At 48.9% G+C, this 12,666-nt stretch overlaps 1 pseudogene; it reads left to right on the top strand.

Annotated features, from left to right (window-relative positions):
* Window positions 1-4,642, top strand: part of LOC129528986 (protein FAM182A-like) — a 28,485-nt pseudogene extending 23,843 nt beyond the window's left edge.
* The last annotated feature ends 8,024 nt before the right edge of the window (window positions 4,643-12,666 follow it).

Here is a 12,666-nt window from a genome sequence, read left to right as displayed (position 1 = left end):
TTAACACCACTTCATTGTGATTATTATGATTATTTTTATACCAACACATCCTCAATTATTAATATTCCCAGTTGCTAGAGAAAAATGAAAACGACTAGTTTTGAAAGCCTCACTTCTGCCAATGGAAGCACATTCAAGCATGTCGCCAACGCAATCCACTTTCCACCACTTTCACAAAAAACGTTACTGCACAATTATACTATCCTACCCTCATATACTTTTTGTGTGTGTGTGTGTGTACTTGTATGTATGTATGTTACATATGATATATATATATAAATATATATATATAAAGTATGCCAGAGATGAACAAGGATTAGAAAATTAAATGCACAGAAGTCATGTCAGTGCTATGTATAATGTGGTGTACTAAGTATAAATGTTCAACAGTGTGGGATCTAGGCTGGAATAAGACTCCTAGTCTTAAGCAATTCTTTCTAGGTTCAGTCTCTGGAAATAATGCCTTGAATCAAATGTGTGAGAAAATTAATGGGTTTTAAAGACTATTCTATGTCAACTATAACATTTCATTTGGGGATTTCTGTCCCTTATAATGTCTACCTCATTTTGGATGGAATCCTTGAGGCCTGGTTTATTTTTCTTTTCCTTTCTACACATCGCTGCTCAGAGTGATGAATGGAGTTGTATTTTGAATAAAATATCTACACATCCTTTCGTGAGCAAGGAGCATGATGGTACTTAGACCTACCATTTCTCGTTACGGTGGTTGCGGTTACAGTGGGGCTGGGGTGTTTACCTGGAGCCTGGACGTCCACTGGGACATGATACCCACTGGGATTTTTTTGTGTCAACCTGGTCTCTGATGTCCACCTGGGGATTAGGTATCCACCTAAGGCCTGATGTTTACCTGGAGCCAGATGTGCACCTGAGACCTGATGTCTATCTGTGGCCTTACGTTCCCCTGGGGACCAACGCACACCTGAAGGATAGGTATTCATCTGGGGCCTGATATCCACCTGTAGTATGGGTGTCAACCTTGGGGCTAGTGTTCAGCTGGCGTCCACTGTCTACTTGGGGCCTGGTGTACACATGGGTCCGGGGCATCCACCGGAGACTTGATGTTTAATACGGTCTGGAGTTCTTTTGGGGCCTGTTGTACCCTGGAGCCTGGGTGTACACCTGGAGCCTGATGTCGCAGGTGAACACCTGGGTCCCAGGTGATCTTCAGGCCCTAGGTGAAAACTCCAGGCTCTAAGTGGACAACCAGTCCCCAGGCTGATGTTTACTGGGGCCAGATGTCTACCAGGCCCCAGGTGAAATCCCCAGGCTCCAAATGGACAACATAGCCCCAGGTTCCAGGTAGACATTGGAATCCAAATCAACACCAGGCCCCAGATGGACACCCAGGCCTGTGGTGGACATCAGACTCCAGAAGGTCATCTGGCTCGAGGTGGACATCAAGCCCCAGGTGGATACCTAGTCCCCAGATGGATACATAGTCCCCAGGTGGATATCAAGCCCCACTTTGACACCAGTCCCTGGGTAGATACCTTGGCCTCAGGTGGATATCCAGTCTCTAGCTAAGCATCAGGCTCCAGGGGGACCCAGGCCCTAGCTGACTGGGGACTAGTGTTCATATGGGGCCACATGTCCATCTGGGCCCTAGGTGTCAACTTGTAGCCTGATGTCAACCTGGAAGCTGGTGTTCACCAGAGAGGACTAAAGTCCTCCTGGTGCCTGGTGTCCAACTTGGGACTTTATGTCCACCTGGAGACCAATGTCCACTTGGGACCAGATGTCCAACTGGAGCAAGATGTCCACCTGTAGCCTAGAACTTCACCTAAGGCCTGATGTTCCCCAGGGCCTACAGAGCCTATGTATCTACCTAGGGACTTGTGTCCAGGTGGGGCCTGAGTTCCATCTGGGGCCTGGAATTAACCTGAGACCTGATGTCCACGTGAGGCCTGGGTGTTCCTCTGGAGTCTGATATCTATCTGGGGCCTGGGTGTCCTCCTGTGGTCTGATGTCCACTTGTAGGCTGGTGTCCACCTGGGGCCTGGGTGTCCACCTAGGAACCTGATGTATACCTGAAGTCCAGTGTCTACGTGGTTACTGATGTCTACTAGGAAAGTGATATAAACCTGGGTCCTGATAGCCACCTGGGCCCTGAGTGTCCACATATGTTCTGATTTCTGCTTTTGGCCTGAGTGTAGGGCCTGAGTGCCACCTGGGTCCTGATGTTCACCAGGAACCTAAGTATTTACTTGGGGCTTGATGTTCACCTGGGGCCTAATGTCCATGTGAGACCTGGTATTCACCTAGAGCCTGGGCATCCACCTGTGGCCTGGTGTTCAGTTGGTGACTAGGAATTCCACTAAAGCTTGATGTCCACCTGGGGCATAGGTAACCACTTGTGGCCTAGTGTTGCCCTGAAGCCTAGGTGTCAACCCAGGGCATAATGTCTTCTTGGGGCCTGCTGTCCACCTGCAGACTGGTGTCTACATAGGGCCTGGTATCCACCTGGGGTCTGGTGTCTGCCTGGAGCCTAGTGTCCACCTGAAGACTGAGTATAGACCTCAGATCTGATGTGTGCCTGGGGCCTATTTATCCACCTGGGGACTAGCATTCATCTGGGGCCTCGTGTCCACTTAAGCCCTGGGTGTCAACCTGGTGCCTAATGGCCACCAGGGATCTATGTACTCACTTGGGGCCTGGTTCTCCCACAGGGCCTAGGTATACACCTGGGGAATGATGTGCAGGTGGAGGTGGATGTCTTCCTGGGTGCTGGTGTTCACCTGGGGACAAGGGTCTCCCTGGGGACCGATGTTTATTGGGAGCTTCATATGCACCTTGAACCTGCTGTCTACCTAGGGCCCGATGTCCATGTTAAGGCTGGGTGTCCACCTGGGACCTGGTTGTCCACTTGGGGCCTAATGTCCACCTAAGACCTAGTGTTCACCTAGGGCCTGGGTGTCCACCTGGAGCCTGATGTTCAGCTGGAGATGCATCCACCCGAGACCTAGGTATCCACCCAGGGTCTGGTGTCGAACTGGGGTCTTATGTCCACCTGGGGACTAGATATCTACCTGAGGCTTGATGTCCACCTGGAGCCCGATATCCACCTCAGAGCTGGGTGTCCACCCAGGTTCTGGTATCCACCCGGAGCCTGGTGTTCATCTGGGGCCCAGTGCCCACCTGGAACCTGGGTATCACCATGGGGCCTGGATGTCCACTTGGAACGTGATGTGCACGTGGGACCTGAGTTTCCACCTAGGGCCTGATGACCACCTGAGACCCAGGTGTCCACCTGGGGTCTGATGTCTACCTGAAGCCTAGGTAACCACCTAGGGCATGGTGTTACCTGTGCCTTGATTTCCACCTGAGCCTGATGTAAAACTTGGGCCTGGGTGTCCATCTGAGGCCTGATGTACACCTCAAGTCCAGTGTCCACTTGTGGCCTGATGTCAACTTGGAAGCTGATATCCACCTGGGGACTGATGTTCTCCTGGGGTCTGATATCCAACTGGGATCAGATGTTCACCTAAGGCCTGGAGTTAATCTGGGGCCTGATGGTCGCCAGGGTCCCAGGTGTCCACCTAGGGCCTAGTGTCCAACTAGGACCTGATGTCCACCTGGAGTCTAGTATCCGCCTTGGCCCTGATGCTACTTGAGGCCTGGGTGTCTTCCTAGAACCTGAGTCCCCAACTGGGCCCTGATGCCACCTGAGGCCTGGTGTCCTTATAGGGCCTGATATCTACCTAAGGCTTGGGTATCCTCCTACAGCCTGATGCTCACCTGTAGGCTGGTGTCCATATGGGGCCTGGTTGTTCACCTGTGAGCCTGATGTACACCTGGAGTCCAGTGTCCCCTTGGTTACTAATACATACCAGGAAAATGGTATATACATGGGGCCTGATATACACCTGGAGCCTGTGTGTCCACTTGAGCCCTGATGTCCACCTGGGGCCTCTATCCACCCACTACCGAAAGTCAAGTTGGGAAAAGGGCCCAGGATAGGTGAGGAGCACAGAACAGGGACCTCATTCATAAGAAATTCTGCTGTAGTATGGGTGCTGTAAGCTCTTAAAAAGCCTCTGCCTCAGGAAAGACTGTCCAGGGCATAGGAAGCCCACACACAGGGTGGGATTACAAGTTTGCATCTGGCACAGCTGGGAGCCCTGGGGGCCTCTGCCCTTTTGGCCGCATTGTCCCCTGCCTCTTAGGGTGGTGGGATTCTGGGCTCTGATTGCAGCAGGTGGATTCACTTAGCTCTCCTCCCCTTTTAGCATTACTGTCTTCTGTAATAAACCTCTCACTTTGATCTGCCAGGCTGTCAAATGCTTTGATTGCCCTCTCTGTTTTGTTCCAATGGTTCATCAATCCAAATATCCACAACACAAGGACAGATTTTAGTCTTTTCATACAGTGGGATATTTCACAGCTATTAAAACAAATGAAATAAATGCTTGTGTATTGATATGCAAAGTTGTCCTGCATCAATAACTTTTAAACACATTTTATGATCCCACATCTATATCTACACATAATGTTTGCCACAGCTTAAACAAAACAAAATCTAAGCTTTAGACTCCAAATGGAATTACAGGGGAGTCTTGATGTCTGTGTTCTGCAGTTCTGTCATGTTTGAAATTGTCAAATAAACTTGGTGCCTTTCTGGTAACCACATAGAATTCCTCCTCTCTGTCCACAAAACATTGTCACCCTCCCTGTCCCATTTGCCCCAGCCCTGTGGAGCTCGCTGAGCTGGCACCATCATCTCTTGTAATAGACAAAGACATTGAGGACCAGAGAGGGGAAGCACCTTGTTGACATCCCACAGCTCTGAGTCAAAGTGGACTTGGACTCCCTTACTAGATGTCTCCTAAAGTCCAGGGAGCCACGGAGGCCCAGGAATGTAAGGGCTGCAGCCTGGGGCTTTCTGTCCTGAGGTAGGGGAGGTGGGGCTACAGCTCACGGCTTGAGTGCATTTCCTCTCAAGTACAATAAGGGCTGCTTTGTAAGATGAAAAATATAAATGGCTGCCTGCAAATTTGTCAGGTAATGTGTTTGTCTCCCCTATGGGACTGTAAACTTGGTATAAGCAGGGACCTGTCTGAATCACCCTAGTGTCCCCAGCACCAGGCCAGAGCCTGACATATAAAATGACTGACTTCATTAAATACCAACACCTTCTAGGTGCCAGGTACTGCTCTAGATGCTGGAATCTGCAGTGAATAAGGTACCCAGAATCCCTGCCCCGCACTGTAGTAGAGCAGAACAGATGATGAATAAGTAAGCATGCAGGGTGTGAGATGGGTGGGAGACCTGCATTGTGGAACTGGGCAGTGTGCAAAGCGGACACTCAGGAAAGAACCTGAGGGTTGAGCTCTGGACATGATGTGGATGTGATGTGGATATGATGGAGAAAAGTCGCCTCTAACATGAGTGGAGACACTCCAGCTACAATAACAAGTGAAGGTGGAGAAGGAAGCACAGAGGCAAGCAGCTGGGGAGATGTGGGGGTGGGATCCAGGGAAGGTTCTCTCTTTATTGCATCTATTTTCAAATTGAAATAGGAAGCAAGGCAACAGGTGTAAGGAAGGCTGAGGAAGGTTTTAGAGGTTTAAGGAGGAAGAAGGCAAGATACTGTTGCTTGGGGACAGGGCAGCACTTCCAGAGCTGGGTGCCTGGGCTCCAGGGCAAGTCACTTCATCTCTTCCTGTGCCAGCATCTCCTCAGCTGTGAAATAGTGATTATTATAGAACAGATTCATACAGTGTGATGATAATTAAATCAGTTGGTATTCATAACATGCTTAGATTATATATATTTTTATTAAGATAACAAAGAAGTCTGGCAGACTTATGGACTCAGGAAATGAGTGAGTTTGTAGGACATCATCCAGGGCCCACTGGAGGTTTGGGCTTGATGATTAAGTGAGAGCAAAAGGCATGTGTGTTTCTCTCTGGCTGCGCTCGGCCACCTGAGTGCAGGAGCAGAGGGAATGGATGCCTGGTTTTCAGCAGAGTGCAGTTTTCCCCTGGGAGTACAATTAATTGTGGGGCAAGAGAGTGGAGAATGTTAGAGAGGGTGGATGACAGGCTGGGCCATATAGTCTCAGCTGGGAGGAGGGGAAATTTGCAAGAAAGTGAGTGAGACACAAAAGTGAAAATTTGGAGTCATTGAAGTGTGTTGGAGTTGGGAGGCAGCCGGAAAAAGGAAAGTGGTGGTCAAAAAAAGGGTGTTTGAAATTGAGGGTCTGGAGTAGCTAGAGTTTCTGCAGTGACAAGGACAAGATTATACAGGTAGGATGGGTGACACAGGGAGGGTGGAGACAAGGTCTCTAGGGGTGGAGGGACCAAGAGCCAGAGCATGAGGAGGACTCTCTATGTGCTATGACATCACCTCAGCAGGAGAAAGTGCCCATGAACCGAGAGCCAAGTCTTCAATGCATAGGGATGTGGCCCTGGGTGCAATCTGAGGGCAAGAGCTTCAATATTGATTCCCTTCGTGTGTCACCGTGTCCTTGGGTAATTTTTCTTTGTGCGAACACCACAGAGTGTGTTTACACACACCTCAATATTGTATCTACCGTACACCTAGGCTCTATGGCACAGCCTACTGCTCTCAGGCTGCACACCTGGGCACAGGTTACTGCAGTGAATACTGTTGGCAGTTGTAGCACAATGGTCAGTACTTGTGCATCTAAACGTATCATGAAAAGTACAGCAAAAATGTAGTATTGCACTATATAAAAATATAGTATGGTACCTAGACATGGTGCACTGGTCTAGGACACTTACCATGAATGGAATGTGCAGGGCTGGAAGCTTCTCTGGGTGAGTCAGTGAGTGGTGAGTGAAGGTGAAGTCCTAGGACATGACTGTGCACTACTGTAGATTTTATAAACACCGGACACTTAGGCTACACTATGAGATATATATTTCTTTTTCTATAGAATTATAAATCTTTTTTAATAAATATATTTTTAAAGTAACTGTGCCATAACGTTACAATTCTTATATCACTGGGCTAGGCAGTAGGTGTCTTTCGGCTCCATTATAGTTTCATGGGTCCACCACTGCACATGCGGTCTGGGTTGACGGAAACATCATTTCGTGGCACATGAATGGATTTTTATGGGAGAGCAGGATGATGAGCTGAAAGAGGGAGGCAATGAGAAGCAAGGAGGACCTGTCCTGCTCAGGCCCAGGGAAGGGCTGCAGCAGAGGACAGCAAGGCAGCAGTGTCCTCAGGGGATCGGGCCTCTTACTCACAGCAAGGAAGAAAAGGAAGAGTTCCCTGAGGCTGCTGAAACCCAGGGGGCTGCTGGTGCTGGAGCAGGATTTTGAGGACATGCAAAAGGGTTTCAGCAAGGGAGGGAGGGAGGAAGGAACTGGGGAGCGAGGGTCAGGCCAAGATAAACAGGCCTCTCCCAGGAATCTTCTGGCCACTCAGAAGCAGTGATCATGCCCAGTTGAGCCCACAAAGGGCACCCGTGCCCAGAGTGAGAACCTGGCCTGCCTATTGCCCAGCCCTGACACAGCCCAGCCATTGCTGGCACCTGCTGTAGCCCCTAAGATGGATCAGCCTGGCCCGGGCCTCAAAAGCCCTCACTGAGGCAGGTAAAAATACAGGCACCTGTGATAAGAGGCAGGCAGAGGCAAGTCACATAGTGTCAGACCAGGTGCTGCAGGAGCCCAGTCAGATGGGCACTGAATCCAGGCAGGCTTTCTAGAGGCAGTGACTCAGGATTTCTGTTCCAGTTGTGATGGTGGCACATCCAGGAAGCAGTGCATGGTCCAGCTGGGCACATTGGGACTGGAGGCTGTTTTTTCATTTTTGTTTTTGAGACGGAGTCTCACTCTGTCTCCAGGCTGGAGTGCAGTGATATGATCTAAGCTCACTGGAGGAGGCTGGTTTTTAATGAGTCTTGAGGCCAAGGCAAGGGTCATGACCAGGGTCCAGCCTCAGTAATGCATTCACCCCTTCACCCTGGGGCACTGCTGCAGGCCCACCATCACCAGCCTACACTTGCTCCCCTCCTGCCCTCTCTTCCCAGGAAGCCCCTCACCTGTCACTTCATGAAGAATATGGAAGCCAAGGAGGTCTTCTTCAGGCATTCCTCTCCACCCATGCACTTCCTTCCTCCCTGCCAGCTTCAAAGGAATTGATGTCGAGAGAGACCCTCCCCAGTTGCCCCACCTTTCCGTCAGCCTCTTCCAGGAACTGTCCTCTGACATCTCTCTGTCTAGGTCTCCCTGTCACTCTTGTGCACACCAAGACTGTTCTCCCTTTTCCTGTCAGCCACTGACTCCACTCAGATATCTTCTGCGTCCCAAAATTAAAATTACAAACCAAAACAGAAACAGCTTCCATGACCTTACACATTGTAGACACTTGGCTACAGCAGTGAATGACATAGACAAAGTCCCTTCCCTCATGTAGCCCTCATGCTAGTAGGGTGAAACGGATAATAAATAAACTAGTCAAATGTTCAGCATGTGAGTTGGTGATGAGAGCATGGTGCTTCATGCCTGTAATCCTAGTGCTTTGGGAGGCCGAGATGTGAGGATGATTGAGGTCAGGAATTTGAGACCAGTCTGGGTAACATAGTGAGACCCTGTATCTACAAAAAATAAAATAAAGGAAAAGTGAAGGAGGATAGAATGTATCAGTGGGAAAGGGGGATGGGAGAGCCACATTTTAGACAGGGTGGTCCAGGAAGGTATAGCTGTAACCACTATTCCTCTGGCCCATTCCCCATCTATCCCCATCCCACCCCCTGCACAGTGCTTGGGTCAAAGCCTCTCAGTCCTGCTTGTATTTCTCCAAGAGTGATCCAGGGACCAACCACATCAGAACTGTGGGGTGAGGTCACAGCCCCTGCCTGTGAGAAGTGGGGATTCCTCTGCCTGGACCAGAATCCCTGGGAACTGGACCCAGGAATTTCCCAAGATCTCTGGGGGACTCTGAGATGGCCCAAAGTATGGGAGCTGCAGATTTCCTCCAGAAAAGGGAGCACTGTCTCAAGGGGTCCAGGTCACCCAGCTCTATCTTGTAGCCACCAGACCAGTCTGAGCCTTGGAGAATGCTGCTCTTTCCTCCTGCAATGCCCTTCCCAGTGTTCCTTCCCTGGTAGCTCTTACACATCCCTCAAGACCCAACTCAAGGGCTATCTCCTCCTGACGTCATTCCCTGAACTTTCTCCTGTGTTTCCACTCTCCTCTTCACCAAGTGATGTTGACATTTCTATGGGACCATCTCTCTCTCTCTAGACCAGAAACGCCTACAGTTGCGGCCCCCTGTAGTGCAATTTGTGTCAGTCTGGGGAGAGTGGATCTGTAGCCCAACCACCATTGAGGAAAGTCCTTCTGATGGACATGGTGGGTTCCAGCCCAGACGCAGGGGTCAGCGAGTGGTGGTGTGACAGTGAGCACAGACCCTGGGTGGTGGTGACAGTGGCGGTCATGGGGAGGAAAGGAATGGAAAAGGGACCTCATGGGAGCAGAAAGACAGGCCTTAGCTGCAGATGGGCCAGGACCCCACCAGGAATCCAGAACACGCATCCTAATCCCAGCTCCACTGTAAGTCCACGGCGGAACCCGGGCAACGACTTTCCCCTTTCTGAGCCTCATTTTACTCACCAGTAAAATGGTAACAATAACTCCAACTTCACCAAGGAGATGCTAGGCTCCATGAGATGATGGATCTGGAACTGCCTTATGTTTCATGGCACAAAGGAGAGGGATTCCTGACATGCGACAAGCACAGGGAGAGAGGAAGGAAGGGGTCTGTAAATGGCCAGGTGGCAGCCCCACCCCTCCACACACACAAACACCCATCGTGTCACCCACAATGGTGATTTTCCCAGGAGGGCCCCCGGCCTGGAATTAGCACTGCCAGGTGGGCAGGGAGAATGGCAGTCCCATTACAGGGGCGAGGAAACAGGCTGCAGATGGTCCCACAGGGAATAAGGAGCAGGGTCTAACTCCCCACTGCAGGCAGGGAAGATTGAAGTTGCTCCCTGGGAAGAGGAAGGGAGGCATTGACTGGCACTCCATGATTTAGATGAGAAGCCCAGGCTCGGCCCGGTGACTTGAGCTTCCTGATGTAGAAGGTGAAGGATGCAGAGGAGACAGAGGGCAGGAGGAAGAAGATAAGGAAGAGAGCAGCAAACTGGAGTCACTACAGGACACTAGCTGCTCCAGGCTGCTCTGTCCCATTCTAAGAGAAAAGGAAAAGTGGGAGAGGGGATCACAGATCATGTCCAGATTCCTCACTGGCATAGATGCTGCTATGGAAACATACCTGATGGTCCAGGTTTGTGGTGGGAGAGATTGCAACGCTCTGCTTCCTGGAAATCTGTGTTTACAGCCAACACAGGTTGCTGCCCAAGACAGCCCCACCTGAAGACCCCAGAGCTACCCCAGCTTGCCAGGCTTCCCCTCCTCCTGTTATCACCCCATGCTGCTGAGAACCTGCCTGGCAGGCTTCCCAGCCAAGGCTGGGGCCTAATCTCAAGTGAAACTGACATGTCCCTGTGAGGACTGAGGAACCTCCTCTCTCCCCACAGAGCCTCACCTAGGTTCTAATCTACTTCCTTGGGGTTTGCCCCGCCTCCGTCAGGAGTTTGGAACCACATACTGTTCTGGAGGGGACCTCTCACTGCTGCAGAACCTGTCCTCCAGGATACCCACAAGTGTTCATCTCGGTCGTGGCTAATTAACTTACCATATGGTAGTGAACTACCTTCTGGGGCCCCAATATTTTGTTTATTTTTTAAAAATAAAATTAGTACCATTGTTTATTTTCTGAATGTACAGAAATATTTGTCTGATTATTATTTACATGCCCCTTGGGAAAACTTTATAAAATAAAAAAACATGAAGGAGAATCCTACCACAAAGAGATAATCACTTTAATTATTTTTCTATTCATATTTGCACATACAGGTACATATGGGATCATGCTCTGTATCTGTTGGGAGTGCATTAATCTGAATGTTCAGTCACTTAAACAAAGACAGGTTCATTTTTCTTACATAGTTAGAGTACCTATGGTTCCTGGCTATGGTTCACTGGTTCAGCAATGTTAGGCCCAGCATCTTTGTGAGTCTATTGAAATTTAGCTCATGGCTGTAAGACGGCTACTGCAGCTCCAACCACTACATGAGTTTACAAGGCCAGCAAAAGCAGTCACTTCTGTATTCTTATTAGAAAAGCAAGAACTTCAGAGGTGACCCCCAGAGGATTTCTCTTTAGGTCTGGAAATCTGTTTAGATTGGCCAGAACCTGATCTCATGACCATCCCTAGCAATAGAGAATAGCATTGTCGTGATTGACTTTGGATCAATCATAATTTATTGACTGAGAGTGCGCATGTGGTCCCCCAAAGAAGATCAAGAAAGGAGGGAATTTGCAGTCTGTACTACAGCATGCATGCTGTTTTATAATCTGCTCTTTCTCTTAATTGCATATTTCCAACATCTTTCCATACTAAGAAATATAGATTCAGTCATTCATTTAACAACAAATTATTGAGAGTGTACTGTGTTCCAGGAACTTAACTTGGCATGGAGGACACAATAATGAACATAGTATACTCCTTGCCTCCATGGAGCTTAGCGTCTAATGAGGGATACAGAAAGTCATCAAAGAGGTTCACAAAGAAATGTAAAATTATGATTGTAATTTGTGCTGAAAAGGAGGGAGGTGTGTGGTGTGTGACAGCAGTGACAGGAGATTTGACTCAATCAGGAGGGTCTGTGTTCTGAATGGCCATAAGCCAGCCCCTTGCCTAGCTGTAGCACAATTATTGCTGTATGTAGTCCAATCTCTTATTGCTGGACATTTACATTCTTCCCACATCTTACCTACTATCATCGATGCAACAATAAATACCCTTCTTTAAGTACCACTTGACACACTTCTCTGATTATTTCCTCAGGATAAATTTCTAGGGTAAAGCCAGGCATCAGGGTTCATGCCTGTAATCACAGATACTCAGGAGGCCAAAGTGGGAGGATCACTTGTGGCCAGTAGTTCGTGGCCAACCTGGGCAACATAGAGAAGTCTTGACTCAAAAAACAAAAATCCTAGAAGAAATGAACAATTCTTAGATGTCGAATTGCCAAATCAAGGGGTGCACCATCACCATCCCCATACTCACCATCACCATCCTCATTATCATCATCAGTCTCACCCTCACCATTCTCACCAGCATCAGCAGCAGCATCCTCACCATAACTATCAGTATCTATCACCACCTTCACTATCACCATCCTCACCATCACCATCATCTTCATTATCACCACCACCATTTTCATCATCACCATCCTGACCATCACCATCATTACCACCTCATCACCATCCTTACCATCACCATCACCATGCTCACCTTCACCATTCTCACCATTCTCATCATCATCCTCAGCATAACTATCACTATCATTATCACCACCTTCACCATCACCTTCCTCATCATCACCATCATTATCACCTTACCGTCACCATCCTTATCATCACCATCACCATGCTCACCTTCACCATTCTCACCATCATCATCATCATCCTCAGCATAACTATCACTATCATCACCACCACATTCACCATCAACTTCCTCATCAAAACCAACATTATCACTATCACTATCCTCACCATCATCCTCAACATAACTATCACTATCATTATCACCACCTTCACC

This window comes from Gorilla gorilla, chromosome 21 (assembly GCF_029281585.2).
Source record: "Gorilla gorilla gorilla isolate KB3781 chromosome 21, NHGRI_mGorGor1-v2.1_pri, whole genome shotgun sequence".
In the NCBI taxonomy this organism is placed as follows: domain Eukaryota; kingdom Metazoa; phylum Chordata; class Mammalia; order Primates; family Hominidae; genus Gorilla; species Gorilla gorilla.
The sequence above is the reverse complement of the archived record's forward strand: the minus strand, read 5'-3'. Positions and strand labels throughout refer to the sequence as shown.